The 22,528-nt window shown below is 40.1% G+C and overlaps 1 protein-coding gene across 2 annotated transcripts in view; it reads right to left on the bottom strand.

Annotated features, from left to right (window-relative positions):
• The window catches only part of SETBP1 (SET binding protein 1), a 364,306-nt gene that overhangs the window by 131,182 nt on the left and 210,596 nt on the right, over positions 1-22,528 (bottom strand). The gene's annotated exons all lie outside the window — the stretch shown is intronic.

Raw genomic sequence — 22,528 nt, 5'->3', positions numbered from 1 at the left:
TGAGAGAATTGGTCACGATGAACTTTTAGGTTCCTATCAGATTTTAAACTTCAAAAAATAATCTCACCTCAGTCCCAAACTTACACTAATCCATAACAACCAGTGGCATCCATCCCCACTTCTCCCTATCACTTTCCACCATAATTTGATCACATAGACCCCTGGATGAAATGTCTTTCCTTCTATTTGAATTTAGAAGATGAGAGTCACTCAAAAATTGAAGAGAATGTCAAATCCATTCATTTACTGCCAGTCTTTGCCTGTTATATAGAGAAACCGTGAGTTTGTTCCTGCCCAGTGAAACAAACACACTAAACTAGAAATTAAACTAAAAATGAGACTTCAGACCTTGGTGTTGAAAAGGCAAGAACACAATCTGATGCTGATTTCCTTACTGCTCAGGTGTACACTGTGTTACCTAAGAGTAGAATGTTTCCTAGAGGGCAGGGCCTTGCCTCGTTAGTCAAGTTCTGTCCTCAGCCTGTGTGTTCATAATCAGCAGCTAATGGTGATGGTCATATTGTGAATGACAAATATTCCCAGCCCAGGTAACTCATGACATTGTGGTTTACTTTGGGTAGACATCTCTGCAAAGCATCTACAAGGAGCAAAAGGAAGCCACACTCAAAGAACGTGAAAGAAGGGCGCATCTTGGGCTGGGGTAGGGGTGATGCGAGTGACTTCTGCAGCCCCAAACACTCCACACGGAGCCTAGGTCTGTCCCCCATCTAAAGAAAAAGGCTGTAGACACTGGAAGACCAGGTCTCGGTATCCATCCTGAGCCCTATATTATTTTTAAGCTCACCAGAATGGCATGCCCATCCTGTATTGCAAAGGGCTGAGAAAGGAGTGGAGAAATGATGAAAACAGAAAACAAACCAGTGAAACTAAGCCTCCCTAATAGCTAAAAATGGAATGGGCTCAGCGTGACCTTTACAGAGCTGGCAGTGGTCACTGTGGGCCATTCAAAGATATCTGAGAGAACACGCTGAGAAGCCAACACACGCACACAGCTCTGCATTGCCCAAGGCAGAAATGCACACTACAGTCACTGTTCCAGCATTACCAGGATGCTCCAATTTGGGCAGGTAGGGACAGCCAGGTTGAGCCCCTGTTCCAGCCCTAGGCTTGGCTGGAGTGCAAGGAAGCCACTTTCCTTACCATATAGCCCTTTCTAAGAGCATCTCGTGTTTTCCAGGCCCTTCCTTCTCTGCACATTCAAGTGTCATCCACCTTTCAGTCCTAACCCACCTCTTGCTTCAGTCTTCTGTGAAGGTGCCTCTGCACCCTCTACATACCTTTTCTCCCAGGACCTTCATGGCACCCACAGTGTGAATGAGACAGTTTACACTTGAATGTAACCATGAGGTAGCCTTCAGGGAAGAAATGTGATTTAAAAATGGCAGAGAAGGACAGACGGAAGATTCGGCCCATGGTGGTATGATGAAGCTACCTCACAGTCATGATCTTCTTAGCACTGGACTTCTTTAACATAGAGAAAACTCAACTCTGTCTTGCTTCGACTTGTCTGTGGTTTTCTGTTATAAAAAGCTAAACTCAAACTTCATTGATAACAGAAGTCCATCAATTTGTGTTTATGAAGAAATGCCCCCCTAGTGACCTGCTGGATTCAGGCAAACCATATCTCAGAGCAGAGTTAAAGTGAACTTAGAGCAGTGGGATTCCCCAGATCATATATTCTTTCTCTTCTGAAACACTCAGGTCCCTAGCTCCAGAGTTCTTGGTTCCTCTGGGCTAAAAGCCAAAGCCCGAGGGAGAAAACATCTTGTTATGTGGTTGCTGACAGTGAAATTAAGTGGCAGAACCAGACCTCAAGAGCACTGGGACAACACAGGTACCACCTGTTCCCGCTGCATCCTTGTTTATCCTTGAGAGAAAAGTTTAGTAACTAGGAGAGAAGAAGGAGGAAAGAAAGGAAAGAGTGCATCTAATTGAGAGCCTGTGTACATGAGCATGCATAGTGGAAGGGGTTAATATCCTCTGAACATGGAGAATGTTATAAAGAAAAAATTACATTAAAATATATATACAGGTGTGCTCAGTGAGCATCAAGAAATAAAGTGAGCTTCTGGAAGAAAGGCAATCAGTAACATCCATTTCACAACATGTATACTCCCCTACAGACTCAAGTTAATTAAATTTCATCATGACTTAGATAATATTGCTACAAGTTCCCAGAGAAGTAGGTAATACTCAGCACTTCTGCAAACATTTACTGAGTCCTATGTGCCATAAACACGGTCTCTGTCCTTTGAAAGCTTCTAATTTAGTTGAGGGTCCAGACCAACATTCGTCAAACAATGAACGCACCATCTAGAAAAAGTTCTTACGAGTCAACCTGACCTGTGCTAAAAAGGGAAGCTCAATGCCACTTCCCTCAGAAAGTGTCGTTCCCATCTTCTCACTTCTGCAGGAGGTGCTTACTTCTCCTTCAAAACCCCAGCACTTTCTTTATAGCTGTCATTTCTTACAAAATTTAAATGTAATTGATTATACATATTTGTGGGGTACAGAGTTGAATATCAATAACTGTGTACAATGTGTGATGATCAAGTCAGGATAATTAGCATATCAATCATTGCAAAACATAATTGTTTCTTTGTGTATATCATCATATATTAATTGTGACCTATTGCCTGGAAGGTTGTGTACCTCTGTGCGTGCATGTGTGTGTACGCATGCACCTTTTCTCCTCTACTACTGTTTAAGTGTCTTAATAATAAGTATTAAGGCTTACACAACTGTGCCTCAGTCCATGGCACACAGCCAAGCATTGGTAAATACTGGCTGGATGTCTATTAGAGAACAGGTGTGAGATGTTGAATAGTGTAGAGCAATTTCAATTTCATTGGGGAGCTCAGAGAGCTCCATGGGTGAGGTCTGATAGTGCTGGTAGAAGTTAAGCAGGTGAAGGATAGTGAGAACATTATCACCTAATGGTGGGAGACCCAGAGGTGGCATCTTTTGCATGGTTTTGATGAAATGCTGTTTAACTGGAGACAGCTGGCTGGTTGACAGCGGAAGCATTCATCAGGAGTCTGGCCTTCTGGGTTCTATCCTGCATTCTGTTTAGTCTTTCAAGATCATTTTACTCCTTTTTGGAAATCATCACTTGTAGGATGAAGGCCAGAGTAATAAATTTCTAAGGATCCTTTCAACTCTAAATTCTCTGTTGCTATACATTCTAAGACAGGTTCCACTTAAGAAGCTAGTGGTATTTCAGTAACGGAAGCCTCAATGAGCTAAAGGTATGCCATAGAAAATGGTCATGATCATATGAGAGCAAAATGCCACTTGTCACAGGTGCAAAAATATTAGGAACTCCGCTACTCCTACCTCAAATTCAGGGCCAGGTCCAATGGTTCCTTTATTTTGTGGAAAGTCTTTCTCACTTTTCCACTTTTCAAAAGAAATTACACCCTTGGACAGTCTTGTGTTACAAAGAAATAACACATGTACATATACAAGGACATGAGGAAATCTAAGTGCTATATTGACACCCATAATTTTCTTGGTCTTCTCTTTCCCTGTAACTTCAGAGAGTGGAAAGAGTAGTGTAAGGTGGATGGTAAGCAGGTGAGGGCATGGGGCAACCAGAGGCCTGTGAACTGAAAACATGTAGGAATCAGAGGCTGATTTTCCTGTGGGGAAGCACTAGAGGAGATCTAAAAGTAGAAACAACCCCTATTCATATCAACAACATAAAATAAGATCTTCTTCACTCTGGGTTACATTTGGAGTCTGCCAGCAGAATGAAAAGCAGCTAAACAGTCATGTACAAACTGCATTACTGGATTTTGATGTGTTCAGATAACGGGACTTCCAATGAGAGGTGGAGTGGAGTCTGTAGTGAGCAGGAACACATTCTCCTGTCAGTATTGACCTGCAGATAGCAGCCTCTCAAGAGACGATTGTAGTCTAATTCTCTACACATTGCCAGCAGCCAAAGAAGTTCACCAATTTCTCTCCATTTCTCCTTAGTTTTCCATCCCTTCATTTGCTCCTTCTTTCTCTCCTTTCTGACAGTAACCCCATCACACGTAAGGTAAGTGAGGCCATTTTCCTTTAGAGATCCAGAATTTTGTGATACTCACAGAGGGACCTGGCAGCAGCAGCATCCAGGCCTTTGTGTAAACTGGGAAATGTCACAATTTTCACTGAGTCTGGAGGCATGACCATGATAATGCTAGGTTTATAAAGAGGCAAAAGCAAATTTTTCTGAAAATGAAGATTGAAATTGGTTGAATGAGGACTGAAATCAGTATTTTTAATGTTTAAAGCAGGTTAATATTCTTTGGGGCTTCACCATCAGTCTGTAGGACATGGGGTACCAATCTTTTTAACTGGATAAACAAAATGGAGCCTTAAGGAATCTAGAAGAAGCTTTATGTAGAAATTGACAAGCTGATCCAAAAATTCAGATGGAAATGTCAGGACCCAGAGTAGCTAAAGCAATCTTTAAAAAAAAGAGCAAAGTTGGAGGACTCACACTTCCTAATTTCAAAATTTACTACAAAGCTATAGCAGTCAAGAGTGTGGTGCTAGCAGAAGGGAAGATAAACAGATCAAAAGAACAGAATGGATTTGCCAGAAATAAACCCTTACGTTTATTGTTCACTGACTTTTGACACGCGTGCTAAGAGAATACAATGGTGAATGAGTCTTTTCAATAAATAATGGTGGGACAACTTGATATACACATGCAAAAGGACAAGATGGGGAAAAAGAAGGAGAAAGCAAAGGAAGAGAGGAGGAAGAAGAGGAGGTGAGAAGAGGGAGGAGACGGAGGAGAAGACGAGAAGGAGGCGTAGTCGGATCCCTACTTTACATGATAGACAAAAATTAACTCAAAATGGATCATAAACCAAAGTGTAATAGCTAAATCTACAATATTTTTAGAAGAAAACATAACAGTAAAGTTTTCTGACCTTTGGTCAGGCAAAGACTTCTCAGATAATGACACCAAAGCATAAGCAATAAGAGAAAAAGTAAACAAATTGGACTTCATAAAAATAATAATTTAAAAAAATGTGTTTTAAAGTTCACCACCAAGACAATAAAATGACACACTCCACAATGGGAGAAAATATGTGCAACTCATATATCTGATAAGATATATGAACTTAAATGCAGAATATATAAAGAATTTCTAAACAACAATAAAAAGACAAATAACCCAATTAAAGCATAGGCAAAGATTTGAATAGACCTTCCTTTATACATGCGGCCAAAAGCAAATGAAAAGATGCTGAGTATCATAGTAATCAGGTAAATACAAATCAAAACCACAATGAGGTTCCAGTCAAGATGGCAGAGTAGTCCGTTCCTGGTGTTGCTCTCTCCCACAGAATGACCAATTTGCAACTATTAAGGAGCAATGACAGAAGACCCAAGATCTGCGCTGGAACAGGCAGGAACCCTGCACTGCAGGACTCCAGTTCAAGTTGCTCCCAACTGTGTAGAGAGGCTTTAGAGCTTCTGAGCCCACACTCAGAGTTTCTGGGCCAGGCTGGAGAAGGCAGGCAGGGTGGGACTTCTGGCTCAGGCTGGTCCCCTCCACCAGGAGAGACTTAGAGAGGCTTGGGGGCCCCTATATCCCAAGCCAGCCATGCTGGAGAAGTCAGGTGGGGCTGGACCTCTGGCCCAGGCTGATCCATGCTGCTGGCAGAGTCTTAAGAGCCTTGGGGCTCCCACACCCCAAACCAGCCATCGTGGAGAAGGCAGATGGGGCAGGACTTCCAGTCCAGGCTGTCCCCACTGCCGGGAGTGTCTTAACAGGCTTGGGGCCCCCACACCCCCAGCCAGCCCTGCCAGAGAAGGCAAGTGGGGCTGAACCTCTGGCCCAGGCCAATCCCCACTGCCAGGAGAGACTTTAGAGCCTCAGGGCTCCCACACCCTGAGCCAGCCATCCCAGAGAAAGGTGGGGTGGGACTTCCAGGCCAGTCCCCACTGCCGGGAGAGACTTAAGAGGCTCGGGGTCCCCACACCCTGCGCCAGCCATCTCGAAGAAGGCAGGGGGGGCTGGATTCTGGCCCAGGCTGGTTCCCACTACTAGGAGAGATGTAAGAGGCTTGGGGCCCCCTCACTTCGAGTCAGCCATGCTGGAGAAAGCAGGTGGGGTGGGACTTACAGCCCAGGCTGCTCCACGCTACCTGCAGAGACTTAAGAGCCTCGGGCCCTCTCATACCAAGCCAGCTGTGCCAGAGAAGGCAGTCAGGGCCGGACCTCCAGCCCAGGCCAATCCCCACCCACAGGAGAGACTTAAGAGCCTCAGGCCCCCTCACCCCAAGCCAGCTGTCTCATAACAGGTAGGCACAGTAGGAACCCCAGCCCAGGCTAGTTCCCGATGACCAGAAGTGGCAGTTCCTTCAGGATCCAAGCCAGACATCAGGGTGAAATGAGAGAACTGTGATATCCCTGGCCAAAATGACAAAATACCAAAGGAAAGATACCAGAAATAAGAAAAATCAAGAAAGTACATTGCCACCAAAGGAAAATAATAACTCTCAAGTGCTAGATCCTATAGAATAGGAAGTCTTTGAAATGACAGATAAGAAATTTAGAGTAATAATTCAAAGGAAACTAAATGAGATACAAGAAAACTAAGTTAGACAATGCAATGAAATGAGAAAAAATATAATGGATCTGAAAGAAGAAATGTACAAGGAAATCAATGCCTTGATAAAGAATATAGCTGAGCTCGTGGAGCTGAAGAATTCATTCAATGAAATAAAAATCACAACAGAGAGTTTAACCAGCAGACTTGAACAAACAGAAGAGAGAATTTCAGACCTTGAAGACAGGCTATATGAATTCACACAGGCAGACCAGAAAAAAGAAAAAAAAAAAAGAATAAAAAAAATGAAGAAAAGCTAAGAGTGAATACAGACAACCTTAAGCACTTAAATATCCAAATCATGGGTATTCCAGAAGGGGAGGAAAAAGGAAATGGTTTTGAAAACATATTCAATGAAATAATAGCAGAAAACTTCCCAGGAATAGAGAAAGTCATAGATCTACAGATTCAGGAAGCCCAACGATCCCCAAACACATTCAACCCAAAAAAGATCCTCTCCAAGACATGTGACAATCAAACTGGCACATCTCAAAGACAAAGAGAGAATCTTAAAAGCGGCAGGAGAGAAGTAGCAAGTCACCTATAAGGGAGCCACAATCAGAATAACATCAGACCTTTCATCAGGAACCCTAAAAGCCAGAAAAGAATGGGATGATATACTTAAAACACCAAAGGACAAAAATTGCCAGCCAAGAATACTTTACCCAGCAAGGCTTTCCTTCTGAAATGAAGGACAAATAGCATATTTCTTAGACAAACAAAAACTGCGGAGTTCACTACCACACGACCAGCCCTACAAGGAATTCTCAAGGAAGTACTGGATTTGATACCACAAAAACAATCATCACTGCCATGAATAGTTAAGAAAGAACAATACCTACCAGCAAAACAAAAATGCTAACAAAAGAGAAAAAAAAATAGTTTGTTTATAATGCCAAGAAACCAACAAATACAGAAGACAAAGAGAAAATTAGAAAGACAGGAACAAAAGGTACTTAAGACATCTAAACAATAATCAGTAAAATGCTAGGAGTAAATCAACACCTTTCAATAATAACTCTAAATGTAAAGGGATTAAATTCTCCATTCAAAAGACACAGGCTGAATGACTGTTTTAAAAAGATGGACCCAACAATATGCTGTCTTCAAGAGACTCACTTGGCCTGTAAGGACACACATAGACTAGTAGTGAAAGGATGGAAAAAGATACATCATGCAAATAGAAATGAAAAACGAGCTGGAGTAGCTATTCTTATATCAGATAAAATAGACTTTAAAACAAAAACCATAAAAAGAGATAAAGAAGGCCACTATATAATGATAAAAGGATCTATCCATCAAGAAGACATAACAATACTAAATATATGCACCTGATGTCAGAGCAGCTAGATTTAACAGCAAACACTATTACATCTAAAGAAACATATAGACACTAACACCATAACAGCGGGGGACCTGAAAAACCTACTGTCTCTACTGGCAAATCATCTAGGCAAAAAATCAATAGAGAAACACAAGATCTAAACAATACTTTAGACCTACTGGACTTGGCAGATATCTACAGAACATTCCATCCAACAACCTCAGAATATTCATTCTTCTCATCAGCACATGGAACATTCTCCAGGATAGACCAAATGTTAGGTCACAAAGCAAGTCTCAATGAATTCAAAAAAATTGGAATTATTTCATGTATTTTTCCAATCACAATGGATTAAAATTAGAAATCAATACCAAGTGAAACTCAGGAAACTATGCAAACACATGGTAATTAAACAACATTCTACTTAATGACATATGGGCCCAAGAAGGAATTAGACAGGAAACCAAAAAATTTCTTGAAACTAATGAAAATAATGACACATCATACCAAAACCTGTGGGATACTGCAAAAGCCATATTAAGGAGGAAATTTATCACGTTAAATGCCTACTTCTGAAGAATGGAAAGACGGCAAATAAACAACCTAACACTTCACCTTAAAGGTCTAGAAAAACAAGAACAATCCAAACCTAAAGTTAGTAGACAGAAAGAAGTAATTAAGAGCAGAGCAGAATTAAGTGAGATAGAAACCTGAAAAACAATACAAAAGATCAATGAAACAAAAAGTTGGTGTTTTGAAAAGATAAATAAAATCAACAAACCTTTAGCAAGGTTAACTAAGAAGAGAGAAGACCCAAATAATAAAAATTAGAAATGAAAAAGGTGATATTGCAAATAACATCTCAGAAATACAAGGAATCATTAGAGATTACTATAAAAAAACTATGTGCCAACAAATTTGAAAATCTAGAGGAGATGGATAAATTTCGGGATGCATACAAACTACCAAAACTGAGCCAAGAAGATATAGAAAATCTGAACAGAACAATAACAATAAAAGAGATTGAAGCTGTTATCAGAAGGTTCCCAATAAAGAAAAGCCCAGGACCATATGGGTTCACTACAGAGTTCTACCAAACCTTCAAAGAGGAACTGATACCAGTTCTCTACAAACTGTTCCAAGATTGAAACAGAGGCCAATCTCCCAAACTCATTCTATGAGGCAAACATCACCCTGATACCAAAACCAGACAAAGATGCATCAAAAATAGAAAACTACAGGCCAATATCCTTGATGAATATAGATGCAAAAATCCTCAATAAAATACTAGCTAACAGAATACAGCAACACATACACAAAATTATATGCCATGATCAAGTGGGATTCATCCCAGAGATGCAAGGTTAGTTCACCATATGTAAATCAATAAGTGTGATACAACACATCAATAAAAGCAATGACAAAAACCATATGATCATCTCTATAGATGCTGGAAAAGCATTTGACAAAATTCAACATTCTTTCATGATAAAGACTCTCTACAAGTTAGCCATAGACGAAAAGTATCTCAACATAATTAAAACCATATACGATAAGCCCACTGCCAATATCATCCTGAACGAGGAAAAGCTGAAAGCTTTTTCCTTAAGAACAGGAACTAGACAAGGATGCCCACTCTCACCACTCTTATTCAACATAGTGTTGGAAGTACTAGCCAGAGCAATCAGAAAAGAGAAGGAAATAAAGGGCATCCAGATTGGAAAGGATGAAGTCAAGCTGTCCCTGTTTGTGGATGATATGATCCTATATATTGAACAGCCTAAAGCCTCTGTGAAAAAACTCCTAGAGTTGATAAATTATTTCAGCAAAGTTGCAGGATACAAAATCAACACACAAAAATCGGTAGCATTTTTATACTCCAACAGTGAATATGCAGAAAAAGAAATCAAGAAAGCTAGCCCATTTATAATAGCCACCAATAAAATAAAATACTTAGGAATAAAGCTGACCAAGGATGTGAAAAATCTCTATGAAGAGAACTACAAACCACTGTTGAGAGAAATTAAAGAAGACACAAGAAAATGGAAAGATATCCCATGCTCTTGGATTGGAAGAATTAACATTGTGAAAATTTCCATATTACCCAAAATGATCTACAAATTCTATGTGATCCTCATCAAAATTCCAATGCCATTTTTCTTTGAGGTGGAAAAAGCTATCCAGACATCTATATGGAACAACAAAAGGTCACACATAGTCAAAGCAATCCTGAGCAAAAAAAATAATAATAATAATAATTAAAAAAAATAAAGCTAGAGGCATAACACTACCTGACTTTAAGATATATTACAAGGCTATAATAACCAAAACAGCACGTTACTGGCATAAAAATAGACACACAGATCAATGGAATAGAATAGAGAACCGAGAAATCGATCCATATGCCTACCGCCATCTGATCTTTGACATAGGCAACAAATCTACATAATGGGGAAAAGACTGCCTTTTCAACAAATGGTGCTGGGAAAACTGTATTCTCATATGTAGGAGAATGAAATTAGACCCATACCTTTCACCATATATCAAAATCAACTCAAAATGGATTAAAGAATTAAATATACACCCTGAAACAATAAAATTCCTTAAAGAAAACATAGGGGAAACACTCCAGGAAGTAGAAGTGTGTACAGACTTCATGAATAGGACCCAGAAAGCACAGACAACTATAGGAAAAATAAGCAAATGGGATTATACCAAACTAAAAAGCTTCTTCACAGCAAAAGAAACAATCAACAGAGTAAAAACACAACCAACAGAGTGGGAGAAAATGCTTGCAAAATATACATCTGACAAAGGATTAATATCCAGAATATATTAAGAACTCAAACAACTTTATAGCAAAAAACCAAATATCCCAATTAAAAAATGGGCAAAGGAGCTGAATAGGCATTTCTCAAAGGAAGATATATGAGTGGCCAACAGACACATGAAAAAATGCTCACCCTCACTCAGCATCCAGGAAGTGCAAATCAAGACCACTTTGAGATACTATCTCACTCCTGTTAGGTTGGCTAACATCCAAAAGACTGAGAATGATAAGTGATGGAGAGGTTGTGGAGTAAAAGGAATTCTCATACAGTGCTGGTGGGGCTGCAAAATGGTGCAGCCTTCATGGAAAATGGTATGGAGGTTCCTCAAACAATTACAGGTAGATCTACCATATGACCCAGCTATTCCACTGTTGGGAATATACCCATAGGAATGGAAATCATCATACTGAAGGGATACCTGTACTCCAATGTTTATTGCAGCTCTATTTACAATAGCCAAGAGTTGGAACCAGCCCAAATGTCCATTATCTGATGACTGAATAAGGAAACTGTGGCATATCTACACAATGGAATGCTACTCTGCTATAAAAAAGAATGAAATACTACCATTCACAACAACATGGATGGACTTAGAGACAATTATATTAAGTGAAACAAGTCAGGCACAGAAAGAGAAATACCACATGTTATTGCTTATTTGTGAGAGCTAAAAATAAATAAATAAACACACAGCAAATTGGGGTGGGGGGAAGACAGAATAACCTCAAAAATTCTTTGATCTATTTAAGTCAAGTGAACAGATATGATGTGTGGGGGACAGGGGTGGGGGGGTGGAGAGGAACAGGTAAAGGTGCATGAAAACCAACTACAATGTATATTGAGAAGCAAAATTTTTAAAAAATGAAAAAAAAAAGGGAATGAACCATGAAAAGGAAAAAAACAAAAACAAAAACAAACAAAACTAAAACCACAATGAGATGCCACTTCAGACACACTAGGGTGGCTATAATAAAAAGATGGACAATAGCACATGTTGGTAAGAATATGGAGAAATTAGAATCCTCATACATTACTACTGAGAATATACAATGGGGCAGCTGCTTTGGAAAACAGTTTGGAAGTTCTTCAAAAAGTGAAATGTTGAATTATTATATGACCCAGCAGTTCCGCTCCTAGGTATATACCGAAAAGAACTGAAAACATAGTCACACAAAACGTGTACATAAATGTTCACAGTAGCATTATTTACAATGGCCAAAAAGTGAAAACAACCCTGATGCCCATCAGCTGCTGAATGGATAGCAAAACGTAGTATATACATAAAATAAAATATCATTCAGCCATAAAAAGAATGAAGTACTAGGGCTGGCTGGTTAGTTCACATGGAAGAGCATGCTGGCCAGCTGCCAAAAAAGAGAAAGAATGAAGAATTGATACATACCGTAGAATGGATAAACCTAAAAACTATTATGCTAAGTGAAAGAAGGAAGACACAAATGGCCACATATTGTTTGATTCCATTTGTATAAATTGTCCAGAATAAACGAATCTACAGAGACAGAAAGTAAGTTAGTAGTTGCCAGTGACTGGACAAAGGGGGGAATGGGAAGTAACTGCTAATGGAGACAGGATTTATTTCACGGGGTGAAGAAAGTGCTCTGGAATTAGATAGTGGTATTGATTGCACACCTCTGCAAATATGACAAAAATCACTATATTGTACACTTTATAAAGGTGAATTCTATAATATGTAGTTATACTTCAATAAAACTGTTGTTAAAAACAAAACAAAGCAAAACAAAAAGTCTAAGAAAGTTACCAAGGTCACACAATCATGGACCTGACAACCCAAACAGGATTAGTTAGACTAGTCTAGTCACTTCTTAAATTCATTCATATCTCCAGTTTTTCTTCTGTTGTGTTTTCTTTTTATTTTTACTGTCTTGTTGAGTGTTGTCTCTTTGTAAACCATTTAAAATTCATTCAAGGGCAAGGAGGGCTATAATCAAACATATAAAATTAATCTAGGCAAATTTTAGTTTCTGACTCAATTTAGAATACTTCTTTTATATTAATTTCTCTTTTTCCTTTTTAAAAGAGAAGAGAACATTTCTTTCTGTGCCCTGGCAGTTTCTGTCTTGATGGAAATGAGATATGAGGGGCAGTTTTTCTAAAATTTTATCTTTGCTGGATATTTTCTCCCTTCAAGCCACACCTGATGAACTAAATACACAAAAAGGCATCAGGAATATCTAGAACACTAAAAACAAACAGAGTGGATACTAGTCATTTTGTGGCTGCCGAGACTGCTGTCGGAAGAGGGAGAAGGCAGCCCCAGTCACTTCTCCAGAGTAGTCTGTTATGCTGTAATTTGGGTGGGTGTTTCAGGCTCCTCTTAATCATGTAAATTCTAAAACTCACACCCATTTTTGGACTCAGCTGGAAATGCAAAGATTTCCAGTACTTCCTGGAGTCTTTGCTTGGGCTAGTGATCCCACTCGCACAAACCCTGGGTTATCTGTTAAGTAGGATGCAGGGATTTTATCACCTAGCCACTGATCTTTCTGGTCAGCAGGATTGCTGCTTGTCCATGGGAAAAGGAAAGAGAGCCCAACAGGTCAGTCTTAGCATTGGCTGTGAGTGTGCCTATGGTTGGGATTCTGTAGTTAAAAGGTTTTATAGGTAAAATCCTGACCCAAAACTCATGGTAGCATCTGGAAAATCCCGATGAGGAAGCAAGGGTCTGAGAAGAGTTTTCCGAAGGCAGCTTCCAGTTCTGAGGAAACAACTCCTTTGATGGTTCTCCACGTTAGTTGAATTTGGTGACTCCTGTTGATGTTGGCTGGGATGCTGAAACCTGATGTGACGCAGTCGACTCTGAAGAGCATGACCTGGGATGATGAGTCCTTGCATCAGAGGTGGAATGCATTGAATGTGGTGGCTTGTTGCAACATTCCTGTTTGCATCTCAGCTACAGCATTCTTGGCATGTGCAGCCAATTCTTCAGTGCCTTGGGCATCAGAACCATTTTACTTGACAGCAACTCTCTTAGGATTCAGAACTGAAATCTGAGTCCTGGTAATTAATTAATTAACTCCATCCGGACATAGTTACTGAGTACCTAAGATGTGTTAGGTGTACTGCTAGGAGCTGGGGATACAGTGAATAAGATACACATATTTCTCTTCCTTCTGAATTCTATAGGAACCCTCCAGAACAAGCCAACTTTCTTTTCTAAAAGATTTTTAGAAATCACCGACATATTCCCATATCTTCTCTGTGCAAGACAAACATCTCCGATTCTAGTCATCCTTTCTTCCTGGAAGCACTTTATGGACTCCTACCATCTTGGTCTGTTCTCCTCTGTTCCAGAATTGGTTTTTCAGCATTCACTTTAAAATATGGTACCAAGACACTTGCTCAGCTGGGCTGGACAAGTATACTATCATAAAACTACTGCCTCTCTTACTATGGACCCTTATATATCCATGGGGCCTACATTTTTCTTTGATCCTTTGACTTTGTGTCAGAGATTGCTAGCTCTTCATGAAAAATCCATTTCTTTCTTGAGCATGCTGCTAGGTTATATTGTCCAGACTCCCTTTGCTTAGATGTGATGACTAGAGTGAATTCTAGCCAGTGGCATACGAGCAGATGCACCCTTTTTTGACCAAGTCTTTGAAGGAATAGATATGATCTGTCATGCCTCCATTTTCCTGTTTTGCCAACTTGATGCCAGAAAACAAAACCCTAGTAGAGGGCAGAGGTATAAGATGAAAGGAGCCTGGGCCACTGAATCACTGCATGGAGTATTGTTCACTAACCAGGAACATCTGGCCTCAAACTATCACATCTGGCCCTGGACTTTCACATATTTGTTAAGTCAGCCTAGCCTACCCTAACTAATACAAATGAAGAAAGTACCAGGTCTTTTTTTCAAATGAGCTATTATCAAGTCAGATCCGTTACAATCTGTGCTTGTGCAATTAGCTAGTTTCAATATAATCATAGCATTCTTCCTGGATAAGTTTGTGAAAATGGATCTAAATTTTGAAAACTTTCTTCCTTCCTTCCTGTCTCTTTCTGCCTTCTTCTTTTTTTTCTTTTTTGATAATACCAACCTCATTTATAATCAATTTGGCATCTTCGACCACGAGAAAAACACTATAAGGACAGCATTTAAACTCACGGCACTATACCTATAAGCATAGGGGAATTCAAAGAAGAATGAACAGAGACACATGTGCCCAGAGGAGTAAGCACTGACCCTCAGGCATGGAATGAAGGACATCTTGTGTTTGTGTTGTGTTTTGTGTATTTGTGTTGGGAGAAACCTAGAAATCTTATGCATAAACAAAAATGGTAGTCATAGGAAGCCGTTCATTTCACTCTTATCTTTGAATAGTGTCATTGGTTTTGAAGCATGGATCCACACTAAACCTAGTCTCTAAAGTAACTGTATTTCCTGTTTGTAAAATTCAACTTTGTTTAACTCATTCATTTATTCATCCATCCATCTATTCATTCAGCAAATATGTATGGAGAGCCTGCTGTAGACTCAGTACTCTAGGAGGTTTTATATAAGGATAATAAGAATTAGAAGCTATGGCTCCTGACCCAACAGACCTTATAATTTAATGTGGAGACAAGCTGTATATAAGGAAAAATAAATGAAATGTCAAGCATTAAATAACAACTTCAGACTATCAAATGAGCAGTACAGACATTAAGTATCAAATAGTTCCCAGGAAGGAGATTAATAAATCAATTCAATTTAACATGTATGATATTTATTGAGCATCTACTATGTGACATTAGATGAGATTGTTCTGTGATTTTAATTTCAACAAGCATTTATTTTGTATCTAGTCTGCACTAAGCACTGGGGATGAATTCGCCTGTAAGAAGCTCACCACAGAGAAAAAGAGCCGACGTGATAGGTGTTGTAATGATAATGACAGTGGTATTTGTCCAGCTCAAAAGTCCCAACTGTTGCATCAAGTCTTTGAAGGCAGGGACTGCTCCTTCCATTTCTTTGTTTCTTTGTTTCTCTTCATCTGAAAAATAAAGTCCCCCTTGGGCTCCCTGTAGCTTGGTTTACAAGCTCTCTCACAGGATGGCTAGGCATTATACAAAAAGAGAGCCTTCTTAGTTGGCTGGTGAATGAAGGATCTAAATTGTCAATAATAACAGATAGTGATCTATTTCTATATCTTTTCCTTGACATCTCAGGGCAACCAAGGGAAAATAAAATGTTCTCAACTTCTTGTTTGGGACAGCAGGTGTACATATTTCAGATAGGCACTGTCCAGAGTAAAAGGAAAAAGAGCCCTCATATGCATCTAAAGACTATTTTTCACGGAGGAAAGAATGGATACACATTGTTTACTTAGTGTGAGTAAATGCTTAACTAATGTGGAATTATTGCTTATTATGTGTGATAGTGGTAATGCGGTCATGTAAGGGAAAGTCCCTGGTACAGAGAGACACAGGCTGAAGTAGGTAGCGGCAAATGATCATGCTGTCTGCAATCTACTTTTCAGACAGGTCAGCAAACTTAATAAGTTTGCCAAATGTTAGCAATATCTGAAACTAGGTAGAGGATATATAGATGTTCATTGCACAGGTCTTTCAAATTTTCTGTACTTCTGATCATTTTCATAGTAAAAAGTTTGTTAGAAAATGCCTACCCATCTTGTAAGATTTGGGTTAACTGGGAGGCCTGGTTGAATGCTCCCCACCCATCTTCACCCTGTTTCACCCACCCCTGCCTCCAATTTCTCTTTCACTAGTTGATACCTGAAATTCCACCACCAAGAGCCTCAATCCAATTTACCTGAAGAGTTATATTCATATTAAAATGTACATACAACAAACAGTATTAACAATTATCAGTCTGTATTACTTAGAAATAAATACATAACACAGGTAGAGGTTAGAGGTGATACGAGGAAAGAAAGTGAGAAGACATTATAAATTGTAACCAGAGAGAGGGAGGGAGGTGTATGCGGCTGGTGAGAGCAGAGCTGTAGAGCAGTGTTGTTTAACAGAACTTTCTGCAGTGATGGAAATATTACACATCTGCATGTTCCAATACGCTCACCACTAGCCACATCTAACTATTGGGTACTTGAAATGTGGCTAGTGTGAGTAAAAAAATGAATTTTAAATTGTATTTAATTATAATTAATTCAAACTTAAATAGCCACATGTGGCTAGTGGCTACCACATTGAGCCATGCAATTCTAGGGAGACATGAGCCTAGAGAGGAAAAATAAGTAGCTTCTGTAAGTGAGTTGGTAACTGGAGAATTAACAGTTTCCAAGGGAATTAAAAGATGTGTTAAAATACATAGTTGGTGGGAAAAAAAGAAAAGAGGAAAAGTGGTGGTTATTAGCTGTGTCTAATTCACACCTGGTTCACACTGCCAGGGACGCTTGTCTGTGGGTACTGTTTCTAGTTGGTCAAGTCAAAATTATTGCAGAATAGATCCACCCAGTGTCAGACCTTTCCATATTGCTTATGCCTGCAGCATGTTTGTGAACTGAGTCTTTAATTGTTGGACATTATGACAGGAAAGGCTGATTCTAGGGGGTGATCACATCACCAGGATCTTTCCAGGCCCATCGAGTGGGTTAAATGCTACAGGCAGGGAGACAGGAGAGTGTCGCTGACTCCGGCATCTCCACTACCTCCTATCTCCACCCAAAGCTTCAGTCAAGAGGAAGAGAACACCTCCCATGGCTGGGAGTACTGCCCTTTGGTGCTGCCATAAGTTACTCACCTGCAGACAAAGAGGATGCTAAGAACACAGACTCAGGAAAAGACTGAATTAGATGGGTCTGTTTGGCCTTAAAAGCTAGAATCTCAAAAGTCTATCTCTTGCCAAGTTTATTTTTCTATGAACTTTTTAATGTCATTGCTCCTGCTTCAACAAAGGACGAGAAAGTCCAGTCTCATCTCAGAATAGACAGAAGAACACAGAATAGACAGTGGTGCTATGCACCACGCAGAGCTAGAGATGAATCCTCATGCTGGGTGGGGTAAGGTAGAAAGAAGAGAATTTACCAAAGTGAGACACAGCTAATTCCCCCATGAGAAACAGAACAAAACTAAAATAACATCATTAGCTCAGGTGAGGAAGCTGAATCTTCTTAGAGTATCAAATTAAACAGTTTTTGTTCTGTTTTATATATTAAAGACCTATGTGCAGTTTGTTGTTTTTGTGGAGTTAAGTGGATTCACATGTTAAATTAAAAAGGTGGGGGCAGAGGAGGGATTTTGTTTGTTTCTAGTATTATTTGGCAGAGTATAAAGGGCCGTGGACTCAGAATTGGAAGTCTTGGGCTCAAATCTATATCTTTGCTAGTAGCAGCCAAGTACCCTTGGCAATCATTGTAGTACCCACCCCATATTCTTCACTTGTGGTTGTAGAAGCCCTTCTAAAGCTGGACTGGGAATTAAGCCTTAATGTTCCAACTGAGTGATTCTCCAACTTGAGTGTGCTCAGAACCACCTAGAGGGTTGGTTAAAAGAGTATACTGGACCAATCCCCAGAGCAGGCCTGAAGAGGAGCCTGAAAATTTGCATTCTAACAAGTTCCCAGGTGATGCTGTTGCTACTGATCTGGGAACCACATTTTGAAAACTGATGCCCCATGGCATTCATTGTATGTAATAAATGAACATTTCTCCCATGTGTCTAGAATGGTACTAGCTGTATAGTATCTTTGGGAGAATGGAGAAAATGAGTCACTCAAATTATTTTCTGTAAGACTGTATTTCTTGTGGAACACAGGCTGGTGTGAGGGTCAATGGGGAGGAAAGGTCTGAGCTGCAGTCACAACTATAAAGCAGCATACAGATGTAAGCTTTTGTAATTATTAATAATTACCTGATAGAGACTTGTTTGTTCTTTGCTTTATATTTTTACATTCTTGCATTTCTTTGTTTTAGAAGTGGTTCTCAAACATGAGCCATGTATCAGAATCCCCTGCAGGGCTTGTCAAACAGATTGCTGGACCCCACCTCCAGAGTCTCTGATAGAGAAGGTCTGGGGTAAGACATGAGAAACCTGCATTTCTTTTTTTTTTTTTTTCCGTGACCGGCACTCAGCCAGTGAGTGCACCAGTCATTCCTATATAGGATCCGAACCCACGGCGGGAGCGTCGCCGCGCTCCTAGCGCAGCACGCTACCGAGTGCGCCACGGGCTCGGCCCGAAACCTGCATTTCTAACATGTGGTAATGATGCTGCTTGAACTGAGACCACACATTGAAACCGCTGGTCTATTCGTCTTGGCTTTCTTTGTCTTTAGCTTTGCTAGCCTCTAGTCCAGGAGTCAGCAAACTGGGGCCACTTATTTTTTGAAATGAAGTTTTATTATTGCAACACAGCTGCAGCCATTCTTTGCAACATGGCTGCTGCCGTGCATTGTCTATGGCTGCTTTCAAATTACAATGGCAGAGTTGAGTCATTGCAATGAGACATACGGCCTAAAAAGCCTAAAATATTTACTACATGGTCCTTTATAGAAAAAGTTGGAGCCTCAACTCTAGACTTCTTCCTTCCCCTTCAACATAACATTTATTAAACATCTTCTATTAAAAAGGCACTTTATATATATATGTATATATATAAAGTATATATTTTATGTATATATAACGTGTATATACATATATATAAATATATATTTAAATATATATACACATTTATCTTTTACCTTTGTAATCATATAAATGGTTTTGGGTCCCTTCAAGTTCAGAGGGATGAGTAATTTGCACACAGGGCACAAAAAATATGAGTCAGGACCAGCTATATAGTCTTGTGGAGACTAATGACATTGTGAGGTCCCTTGTTCAGAAAGTACTAAGAATTTCAGATGGTGAGAAAACAGCATTAACATAAGTGTGGGACCTTCTGTGTGCAGGGCCCTCATGATCGCATAGGTGGAATGCCCATGAAGCTAGCCTGATCTGAGTGGAGAGTACAGTCCTGACCTTCCTGGCTCCAAGATTTAGAGCTCTCCCCTGCATGGCTGAGAGACAGCCTCATACTCCATGGCCAACATGCTCTGCCATGGTGAACCACTGCAGTTTTCCTTTGGAGACAGATCTCCTTTCTTCAGAAACCACCCAACTCTATTTCTAACATCCCTATACCATGACCCCCCTCAAGCCCCAATTATTATCTCCTTGGGGGAGGAATGCATCTCTGTATTCCACACATCTTGGCATCTGGAAGCCACTCAATGAATGTGATTATATACAATTTGCTCCCCTTGTCCTAAAGAGGATTTAAAATAGCTTTCCAGTAAATCATTGCTGGATTAGTGGATATCAATATAGGCAACAGTGTAGAAACACATTGCAGGAATTACTGTTGTAATTCTACAAAAGAAAAAAAAAAAAAACCCTGAGAAATAGGACATTATAAACTATTTCACCATCATGCAAAAATTCATCATGGACCTCAGACCAGAACCCAGTGTCTCCCTATATAAGACCCAGTTTGTTTTCCAGACGGACAGCAGTCAGCACTCCCATTTGGGCATTCCCTCAACATTGAGGCCTAAGTAACAGCAGTTCAAAAACACACGCAAAGCCAAGCTAGTGATCATTTTAAAAAATGCAGCATGTCCTGTTATGTGATCACTATATTCTCTGAGCATTTAATCCTCTCAAATATTTTGCAATCACTTCTTCTAATTACAGAGAAAACACATTGGAGTGACGTGGGTGCTTGGGAGCATCCCCTCCTGTTTCCTTCTTTCTGTTTAATCAAGAATTTGAATCACCTTTCAGCTCCGTAATCCTATAATCCTAAAAGGAATTTACTCTGCTCCAAACTCCGCCTGGCAAGACTTTGTACAGTAGAACCTGGAGCCCTTTAACAAAGACGGTGAGAAGGGAGAGAAAACCCTGGAGTCGGGGTTCCTGGCTTCCTTCCAGAAACTCAGGAAATTGGGACCCCTAGAGAGAGTCCTTTCTAGCTAATATTCTGAAGATATGTTCCTGGGAACCCTGCATCAGATTTACCTGCAGGGCTTGTTAAAATTCTAACTTTCTGGGTGGGCCCCTTTCTAGCCATCCTAAATTGGAGTTTGGAGGCAGGAGATCTGTATATCTCTATATCTATCCATCTATCTATCTTTAATTTTTCCCAAGTGGTTCTCAAATGTATCAAAAATTGAGAACCATGTGGCTAGCTACTGCATTCCTGTATTACTTTTGGGAAACTCACTAGTGGTTAATATAAAACCCAGTTTAAAGATGATGATTTATAAATACATAGGATCAAGGAGTGTTGTAGCTGAAGAGGCCCTTGATCAATATGAGAATTGCTGTGGGATCCAGAAAGAATGTGGAAGAACAACAACATGGGTATCTCTACACTTGTACCCATGCTGGATCACAGGCAAAGGTGCCCTGAATGAATGGCTCATCTGAATTTAGGGTGAAGGTAGATACTCCTGAGAAGTCTGAACACTATCACTACAATGACCATACCCACCAGCTTATCTGGGATAAGATGTAGTTCAATATTCTGACTTACTGTCTCCATATAACTCTGGTGTATGCTGGAAAGCTCAACACTTTATTATCTAAATTACACCAACTCAATCCACCCTGAAGTGTACTATAGTCCTTTCTTAGGCCATGGGTCTCTTGTGGTTCAGTGAATGTGGTCACCATAACTAAGAAAAAAAGCCCAAAGCTCAGGACTGGATTGTCTTTCCCCATTAGAACTAGAGATGTCTTCCTCTGTCTAAAAAGATGACCCTGTTTTATCAGCCACCCAGATGCTCTGGTTCAGATGCTGCCGGTGACATGTCTGCTCGCTCTCCCCTGTGTACCTATTCTCTGAGAGCAGGGACAGTGCTTCCTAGTTCTGTTTTCTCTCACAGATGCACCTGCAGTTTTTCTCACACAGCTCAATTAATGCTATAAACTGGTTAGGATGTTGGCCCCTGCTTGACTCGGGGACTCATCAGTAAAATGAACCCATGTGTCCCAGACTTCACGCTGGGAAGAGTACGGATTTGTAACATAACTTCTCATCAGCCCCAGGTGCTAAATAGGGCAGACTTATTTTTCTGAGCTCCTCCATATGTTCAACTCACATGGATCAATAGAAGCACCATATTGTCATCACAAAAGCTTTAGATCCTCACCCTTTCTAATATACAGAAGGCCCAGATTGTTTTTTTCTCAAACATAGGGATGCCCCGAAGCTTCAGCTGACAGTGTGGTATAGGGAAGCAGGCCACTGTGAGTTTTAGGGCCACAGACTGTGGGACATACCTCAACAATTTGGATTTTAAATAGCCCCAAAAGGGCCTTGTAGAATTTAAAAAGCAGAGAAACACAGCAACACCGGAGCTCAAATGCCATCTTAACTTGTAAAGTGATTTTCTGCACCAAGGCAGAAAATCAAAAGTTAGGCGTGCACAGCTGCCCAACCAGAAGCAGAGCAAAGTCCCAACAGGAGTGAGTCAACATGCTCTGGGCGACAGCTGGGTAAACATTTCTGATAAAGCCTCACAGTTTTGATAGAACCCCGTGTGTGTGTGTGTGTGTGTGTGTGTGTGTGTGTGTGTGATGGTACAGTTGGCTGGATTGATAGCTGCTTAAATATCTAACTAAAGAGCATTGAGTAAGAAAGATATTGACAAACGAGCAGAGGGGAAAAAAAACACAAAGATGGTGATGAAAGCAGAACGATATGATAGGAGGAAGGATGAGAATATTTAGTCTGCAGAATCAAAACTTGCACGT

Source organism: Cynocephalus volans, chromosome 13 (genome assembly GCF_027409185.1).
Source record: "Cynocephalus volans isolate mCynVol1 chromosome 13, mCynVol1.pri, whole genome shotgun sequence".
Classification (NCBI taxonomy): Eukaryota; Metazoa; Chordata; class Mammalia; order Dermoptera; family Cynocephalidae; genus Cynocephalus; species Cynocephalus volans.
Note: the sequence above shows the minus strand (reverse complement) of the source record. Positions and strands in the feature narration are given on the sequence as shown.